This window comes from Myotis myotis, unplaced genomic scaffold, assembly GCF_014108235.1.
Source record: "Myotis myotis isolate mMyoMyo1 unplaced genomic scaffold, mMyoMyo1.p scaffold_m19_p_17, whole genome shotgun sequence".
Classification (NCBI taxonomy): domain Eukaryota; kingdom Metazoa; phylum Chordata; class Mammalia; order Chiroptera; family Vespertilionidae; genus Myotis; species Myotis myotis.
Window position 1 is genome coordinate 30,595,264 of NW_023416321.1, and position 8,784 is coordinate 30,604,047.

At 54.7% G+C, this 8,784-nt stretch overlaps 1 long non-coding RNA gene across 1 annotated transcript; it reads right to left on the reverse strand.

Annotated features, from left to right (window-relative positions):
* Positions 1–1,380: 1,380 nt before the first annotated feature.
* On the reverse strand, positions 1,381–7,198 carry LOC118672264. Its single transcript, XR_004973025.1, has 4 exons — positions 5,256–7,198; positions 4,174–4,273; positions 2,485–2,582; positions 1,381–2,391 (listed from the first exon to the last, which is right to left on the reverse strand). It is a non-coding gene; the product is annotated as an uncharacterized LOC118672264 (long non-coding RNA).
* Positions 7,199–8,784: the final 1,586 nt, after the last annotated feature.

Below are 8,784 nucleotides of genomic sequence, written 5' to 3' on the forward strand. Positions count from 1 at the left end.
CCATCCTGCTACTGCTTTACAACCAACCACATATGGAAAGTGTGCCTCAAAGGGCCCCAGGCTGGGAGAAGGAGTTCTTCCTCCCACCTCGGCTCCTACTGCTCAGAGTTCATCCAAGAACTGACTCCCTCCACTCTCTGGGCGGAGTTCTCCAGCCCCTTTGGCAGCTGTTCAGGAATCAGCCCCCTTATCCTGGGATGTGGTCTGGTCGGGGGGGTGGGGGGGGCGGCTCAGGCTCTGGGAAGGCAGCTGGTCAGCTTCGGGTGTGGATCTGTGAGGATCCCATGGAGTCTATCAACCATGGAGGCAGAGCAAACAGGAGTGTGATGGACAGGGGAGCTGAGAGAATCTTAGAGGGATGCAAGATGCGTGCTATACAGCCACCTTCTAGCTTCGTGCTGTGACTTTTCCATGCCCCAGTTACCCTCCCAGTGAGAGGGGAGTAACAGTCTGTCACCTGGGTTGTTGAGAGGACTGGAGGTAATGCATGCAAAGCGGTGAGTAGTGTCTGACCCCTAGGAGGTCAGCTGGACTGGAGGTCTTGATCTTACCTGGGTAGGACTTGGGGTGCTGTCCTGGCTAAGCTGTGTTAGCCTGGACTCTCCATTGCAAGCTGCCTCAGATGAAGGAAAGGATGTATTGGCTCACAAAACCGGAAGGCCTGCAGGTGGGGTCAGCACAGCTGGACCCAGGGGAGACTCAGTCCCAAGGGATGTGGCCCACGGTGAGGTCACTACATGAGCATCGGGAAAACACTGTCCTTGACCTCCAAGGGCTGACCTGAGCAGAGTGAAGACCAAGAAGACCCGGCTGGAGCACCTGGGAAATGAGAGGCTGGACTACATCGGGAATTATCAACTTCACATCCTCTGGACTTCTGGGATGGATCCATGATTTGTTGGTCCCAAGGGGAAAAACAAAAAAAGATCTTCATTTTTTGGCTGGATCTCAACTCCATGACTTCATCCGAGCTTGCTCACAGTGACTGTCAGCTCAGACACGTAGTTGGTCTTTACAAGTTTAAGAAAGACATTTGGGGAAGTGGATTGTGGCTTTATGAATGAAGTCTGTTTAGTAGATGTAATCCTTCAACTGTGGTATCCACACGGGAAAAACAACATCGGTTGAGGGGGATGAAAAGGTGAGGACTGTGGCTACAGCTCATCTTGACAGTCCATCCCATTGAACACCAGGATCCCAGGAGGCCCTTTATCAGGAACACCCAAACACCATGCGCCATTTCGCAAGCCACGGGGCCCATCGGCTGCGTGACCTTGGACAGGTCATTCTACCGCTCTGAACCTGCTTCTTCAACTATAAAATGAGACTGGTATCCAGACATAAAAATCAAAACACATACCCACACAACAGACTTGCACATGACTGTTATAACAGTTTTATTCACAGTAGCCAAAATCTGGAAATAGTCCAAATGGTCATCATCCCATAAATGGATAAACAAACTGTGGTACGTCCATACAATAGAACACTACAGTGGGGCCTTGACTTACGAGTGTCCCGACTAACGAGTTTTTTGAGATACCAGCTGTCTCTCCGCCGATTTTTTGCATTCCGTTGATAAAGTAATTTGAGTTAACGAGCTCCTTAACGAGCTCGGTCTCAGAACGAATTAAACTCGTAAGTCAAGGCCCCACTGTACTTGGCAACAAAAAGGAATGAACTATTGGTACACGCAACAACATGAATAAATCTCCAAAACATGTTGACTAAAAGAAGGCAGACACAGGAGAGAACACACTATGTGATATTTATATGGAATTCTAGAAAAGGCAAAAAGAACCTTTAGAAGATAGGTAGGTCGGTGGTTCTCTGGAGTTGGGAAAATGGGCCATAAAGGGGAAGGAGGGAACTTGAATGCTGGTGATAGTTACAAGGCTGTAACTACTTATGAATTGGACACTTAACATGGGTGAAATCTATCGCATGTAAAGTATGCCTCAAGGGTGACTTTCTAAAAATGAGAGCAAAGAAAACCATTGCCATTCTTAGGACCCTTTCTATGCCAGAAACCCAACTCCAGACAGTGTTCGGAGAAAACGGCATTGGTTCATATAATCAGGTTAGTCCAGGGCTGCAGTTGGCTTCAGGCATGGCTTGATCCAGGGGCTTACTGATGTCTGGATAGAATACACTCGCCTTCTCTTTGCTCCTTGTTGGCTTTATCCTCAAGCAGAGAACAGGATGGCCACCAGCAGTTCCAAGCTTGGCAACTCCCACAAAAACCGAATGCCTCTTTCCTCATAGTCACTGCAAAAGTCCCGAGGGGAAGTCTCAGCGTCCATCCTGGGACACGTGCCTGCCTCTCAAGCCAGGGGGTGGAACTGGCCCCACCTGAACACCAGGGGTACTTGGTGGAGGAGGGGTGATCCTCTGAAGGAAAAGACAGGTATTGTCAGAAGGGCCATGGATGCTGGCCAGCACCTCTCTCCACATCCCCGGGGCAATGTCATCAACTCTTCCTACCTCCAGGCGCCTCTGCAGTGGCCAGGTCGTCAGGGACAGGCCCCAGACTCATTCGAGGTCCTCCAAGGCTGCTTTTCTGTGATGTCACAGGGCTCTGCCTGTTAGATACAAGAGTCAAGACAGAAATCAAGTGCTAACCTCTTCCCCACCAGAAAGCCCTTCCCGCCTGTGCTGGGCTGTCTGCACCCTGAGGAGGTGGGCGGGTGGGAGGAGCTTTGTAGCAGCTACTCTGGCCCAGGCCCAGAGGGAATGCTTTGGAACTGAGCATCCGGACTTGTAGGATGAACTTGAGGAGGTACAGGATGCCTCTGTGGGCCAGAATGCAGGGCAAAGGGGTGAGGGCTCTAGCTTATCAATTTAGAACCACCATCCTGGGCAGGAAGGCCAAAGAGAAAGCTGACAAAAGGGGGTCCCTTCAGAGATCAAGGCCAATAAGGTACCACCCAGCACGCTGACACTCAAACCTCACTTCCTGAGCAGTGCACCTGGCGTTAAGTGAGCATCTTCCCCATGCCAGACCCCACCCAGAGTTCTCGGGTGAAGGGAAGGGAGTGACAACTTCATATCTATAGTCAGAATACGCCTACAGTGTAGCACCGTCCTACAGGCACTCTTGTGCCCAATGAGGCAACAGGCTCAAAGAGATGGGGCTTTACCCAGGGACCCTGCTAAGTGGCTGCCCTGGATCAGACTCCTGGCTAAGGCTTGTCTCCCCTGCCCTGCCCCAATTCCAGGAGCTCCAAGCTCGTGGCTCAGCCTGATTGCTCCAGGCTGCTAACTGAGCTGAGATTATTCCTGACCCAGGAAAGCCGAGGCGGTCCAGAACTCTCTCCCAATCCAGCCCCCAAGGAATACGGGCAAGAGAAGCCTGAGGGGGGCTCACCGCCCTGTTTTCCATCACGGGGCTGGCTGAGCAGGCCTGCCTGGCCATCCGGCTTTCTGGGAAGCAGGTTAAATGGGTGTCGTTGCCAAGAGTGTGCACTCTGCCGCAAAGAGCTGGGCGGGGAGCAGGGCGAGAGCCAGACGGAGGAAGGAGAGCGCCAAGGCCCAGCGAGGGAAGGTGTGGCCAAAGGAAGCCCGTGGGCCTGGCCCGGAGCCTGGGAAAGTGGTGTTCTGGGCTCCCACCTCCTGTCTCCACCCGCCATGTCCGAGGCAGGCTGGCCCTCCGGCCTGCAGCCCTGCCCGGGCACAGCCGACCGCTTCCTGGAGCTGACAATGAGCCTGCCCGATAGTTCCCTGCACTGGCATCCTGCCCAGCTGACCCTCAGGTCCTCGGAGTCCAGCTCTGTAGGAAAGAGAGGGGGGCAGGCACAGTAGGCCTATGGACCCCAGTAGGGGTCCTGATCCTTAAGGGCCCGGATGAGCAAGCCCCACGCAGGCTGTGCTCCTGAGATGCCTCTGTCCAGGCAGTGAGCAGGAAACCAGTGGGCCTCATGCCCCCTGCATGCTCTGAATATGGGGCAGTGGGGCGGGCTGCGGGTCCAGGCTGGCCAGTGCACGCAGCACTGGGGAAACTGAGGGACAACCCCCCAGTCTCCCTGTGAGGCAGACACACCCTCCAGGAGATAGTGGCACCCACCCACCTCCAGTATTTCATCATCACAGTAACCTATGGGCTAGTAAGCATTGATATGCTTGTTATAACTATATAAGCTAAATACAAATAACAGTTACTGACAGAGCACTGACCTTGGGAGTCAGGAGCCGCAGACCTCAACCCTACCTCTGCCACATCCTAGCTGTGTGTCCTCGGGCAAGTCTCCTGATCTCCTTGGCCTCTGTCTTCCTTCTGTAAAATGAGGATCAAAGGATGGCTCTGAGCAGCCGAGAAAAGACAGGAAGTGAAAGTCTGCCAACTGCAAATGGTCACATCGCCTGATCCGCCTCTGGGGGCACAGCTGGAGCAGCCTTCTCCTGCCTCTAACTTGTGGGCAGATAGTGGAGAGTGCTCTGGCTGCTTAACAGCATCAGCTGAGGACCATCTGGAAAACAAACACAGATGCCAACCCCCAACAATTCAGAGCCAATTGGTCAGGGGTGGGGCCCAGGCCGTGGAGTGTGTGTTTTTTAACACAGTGAGTCTCGGGTGACTAAGGTGGAGAAGCAATGCGACAGCCCCCATTTCTAGCATCCTCCTCAACAACTTCATCCATTTGGAGAGACCCAGTGCTGCTCCAACACCCTCCAACGAGGTGAGGTCTCTGAGCTCCCTGGCTGGAGGCACGCTTCAGCCCATGGTCCATCAGCCCACGTGGCAAAGAGAAAATAGAGACTTTCTGGCTCCCAAGGGCACAGAGCCATCACTCAAATGGGTGACGAGCCTCGCCCGTTTTAAAAGCCTCAGTCCTGCTAACTGGACGGGGGTGTACACGCACAGGGGAAAGTGCTGGAAGGATGTACTTCATTAGCAGACATTATGAGCCTTTTTCATCCTTTAGTATTTTTGAAATGTTCTTCCGCGCAAGGCAGTTCTTTTGTAACAGGGGGTGTGTTTTATTTTTGATGTATTGCCTTTTCAAAAATTGATACAGCGTCTTTTGCAAATGTTTTGGGGTAAAGACTGAGGAGCACGCTTAGGAACAAGGAGTTTTGGGGGAGATAGAAGGGCGGGACAATTAATTTGAAGTTAGCAAATGCTTAGCTGATGAGGATGGAACTCGGTGTATGACCCCGTGTCCACTGTAATCTGTGAGAAGTTCATTCCACGGAAGCTACACCTACCGCTTACCAGGGCAGGATATACACCTCCCACAGCCCCTTGATAACTTTACCTTGGAGCTGCCCCTCCCCTGGGGCAGTAAAATGAGGAGGATCCGGTGCAAATCCAGCTCCTTAGAAACTGTCTGGGAGAGCTGGTGTGGAGGCAGGCTCAGACGATCGGGCCCCGGGTAGCAAGGGGCCTGGCTGGCCAGGAATGAGGATCATGGCGGTCAAGGTTCCACATACGGTCTTCTTGAGTGATGAGAGCTTTCGAGTCAGCACCTGGGAGGGAACCTGAGAAATACCTGGAGGGTGACTCGCCCCTGCTGACCGGTAGGTCAACGGGACACAAGATGGGGCTTGTTGCCTGTTCACTGCCTCGTCTGTCCATCCACGGGCAGCCCACGGCTCAGCCTCAGCTAGACAGGAAGATTCTGTTGCTGTGGGATTTGGTGACTTTAAAAAAAATGTTTTTTATTGATTTTAGAGAAACATCGATTAGCTGCTTCCCGTATGCATCCAGACCAGGAACTGAACCTGCAACCTAGGTATGTGCCCTTGCCAGGAATCGAACCAGGGACTTTTTGGTGCATGGAACCACAACCAACCCAGCCACGGCAGCCAGGGTGGGTTGGTGACCTGATTGTGGACTGGTGTTCCTGGGTTGGGAGGGGGGGGGGGGGGGTGCGCATGTCACAAATGGATATTTTGGCTGCTTAACAATCCCCACTCAAGGCCTTGGCTTAACCGAAATATCTGTGGGGGTGGGGACAGAAGAGGTGGGGTTGGGGGCACCTACTGAGAATGGAGGAGATTCAGGAAGTGAAATAGGGAGAGAAAACACCCAGCAAGCTCCAGGGTCACCTGAGGGGAGAGGGGAGGGGAGGCTTGAACCCCCTGCAGGCGTGTTTGCAAACTGGCCAGCTCACGGGGTCTGAGGGAGGGAACTGAGGCTCTTTCTGCGTTAAGACACAGTGCCAGTTCCTGCCCACGGGGCACCCAGCCAGCCCAACACTGTGGCCCTCGACCTACCTGGCCCCAAGGCCGCCCTTCCTCGTGCCCTGCATGTGCAGCTGGGCCCTTCTGAACCTTCACCCGCACAAACCCAGGAGACTCTCCAATCCATGCAGGACTAGCTGGATGCCCAATCCCCCACCAAGCAATGGTCAAAACACATGCAAGGCAATGCATCGGCCCAACGAACGCGTTTTAACAATCAGCAAGTCTCAATTGGACCCCTGGAAGCCCTTCCCATCCCTCAGCGGCCAGGTGGGTGAGGGGTGGGTTGCCAGCCACTGCCCGATGCCCACTGCAAGAGCAATAAGGATTTTTAGGGGCATTATGACTTGAGTCAGAAAACACAGCTGCCCCTGAAAGTCCCTTATTTTTCTTGCTGTCCTTGACAACTCCAGGTGAGTTCGCAGTCGACTGGCTGGCAGGTGCGTGAAGATGGTGTCCCCTCACGTGACCCTGGCCCACCCCCCCACCGCTCAGGGGACGCTCTGCTGGGTAGGGGGCCGCGGGTCTCCACAGTGGCACAATTCTCCCCAATGCTTGGTCTGGCCAGTGGCTGGCCTCGCTGCCCCAGGGCACGCCCAGGAAGGACTCGTCTTTGCTCCACCCAGACAAGTCAGAACCTGGTGCCTTCTGCCCACAGGCAGCCGTGGACTAGAGTCTTGGCGGAATCGCAAGTGGACAAGGGCAGCCCAAGAACCAGAGGATGCGGTGCGACCAGGAGAAGGGTTGCCAGGCCCCGTCTTCCCCTGCAGAGACCCACCTCCTAAATGACAGTCCCGGGCCTGACGCTGGCGCACAACCAGAAGAGCTGGCGTTGACTTCTGCAGGCTCCAGGCCTGGTTCAGGTAGGAGAGAACCCTGGGACGTGCCCCGGAGACCAACCCCAGCCAGACACCAGCCGCTCCTCTCCCTAGACCAGCCGTGGGCAAACTACGGCCCGCGGGCCGGATCCGGCCGTTTGAAATGAATAAAACTAAAAAAAAAAAAAAAAAAGACCGTACCCTTTTATGTAATGATGTTTACTTTGAATTTATATTAGTTCACACAAACACTCCATCCATGCTTTTGTTCCGGCCCTCCGGTCCAGTTTAAGAACCCACTGTGGCCCTCGAGTCAAAAAGTTTGCCCACCCCTGCCCTAAACCCTCTTCAAACAAGAACTTAAAGACACAAGATTCTGAGAGGGACCGGCCCTGGCTCAGCTTCCCTCCAGCAGCCGTGGCCTCAGTTACCCGGTCTGTAAAATGGGCCCAGGAGGCCACTACTGTCTCTCCCATTTCAAAGAAAAAGCATAAGAGGAAGTGAGAGCATTTCAGCTCTGTCACACCCACTGTTCCTGAAAAGCTTACAGTCACGGACCCTCTGTCCCCGGTGAGAGGCAAGAGGCTGCAAAACTGGGAAACAGCACAGCCCTCCCTCTGCAGAAGGCAACAGCTTCCCAGGGGCCGTAGCCGGGAGTCAGACATTCCCCCTCCTCCACCAAAACAGCCTATGCTGAGCCAAGACTTCCGTGTGTCCCCACAGTTTCCAGGTTCAAATCAATGAGCTGGGAGGCGCAGGCTGGAAGACACTGGGGTACGGTGAGGGGATGGTCAGAGTGGCCAACAAGACAGGGAAGGGGCTGTGACTGATTGTGCTGCTTATGAGAGGCTGAAAGGGCTTCCGGAATCCACGCCTTATCTAGGGTCCTCCTCTAAGCCGTGCTCCCCTCTGCCCCCAGGTCCTCTGGGCAGCAGAAGCTCAATCCTAGCATCAGGGCCCCCGACAGGAGGCCAGTCCACAGAACCCAGGGCGCTGACTCCTCTGAACTCCACCACAAGGAATGCAACCACTCAGGTAACTAGTCCCCTGAAGCCAGGCCATTCTACCCAGAGCCCGGGTTGGGCTGGAGTCTGCCCAGCTGACCACCAGGAGCCTCCCCAACCAGACTGGCACCATACCCTTGGGGCCTGGTCATCGGTCCAGCTGTGTGGCAGGACCCGAGGCCACTCAGAACATGGCTGACCCCGCTATAGTGAAAAGCACAGTCCCCGAAGGACAGACCTGGCCTCCACCTGCTTATCAGCCTTCTCTCTGCCTTCACCCCTGAAAGTAGGACTAGATCAGCCCAGGTTGCAGGGGGATGTGAGAATTAAAGGGAAGAAGGATTCAAAGCTCTTAGCTGGCTCCTTAACGAGAGCGGATTCCCTCTCCCAGCATCTTCCCCATTCCCCATCAGACCCCAAGGGCTGGGCAGGGCTCTGGCCATGGAGAATTCTTCCCCCTGGCTGCTCCCTGAGCACGGCCTGCACCTTCACTCCACACCCCAGGTCCTGTCGTGTTCAGACTGCGAGGAAACACGCTGGGAACCCCAGCCACGGCCTCAGCCCTTTCAAAATGACATCACAGCAACTGTCACCTCACCCAAAGGTTCCTGCCCTAACCAAGGTCACGGCGATACACACCACCAGCAAACCCCAAGCTGTCCACACACACTAGGATCTGAGCCATTCAGCAGCAACACCCCCTCATGCTTTGCCTACTCCACAGCCCCGGGTCTGCACTGCCTCTGTGTGAGCTGGTGCCGTGGCCTGGGGCGCCCTGG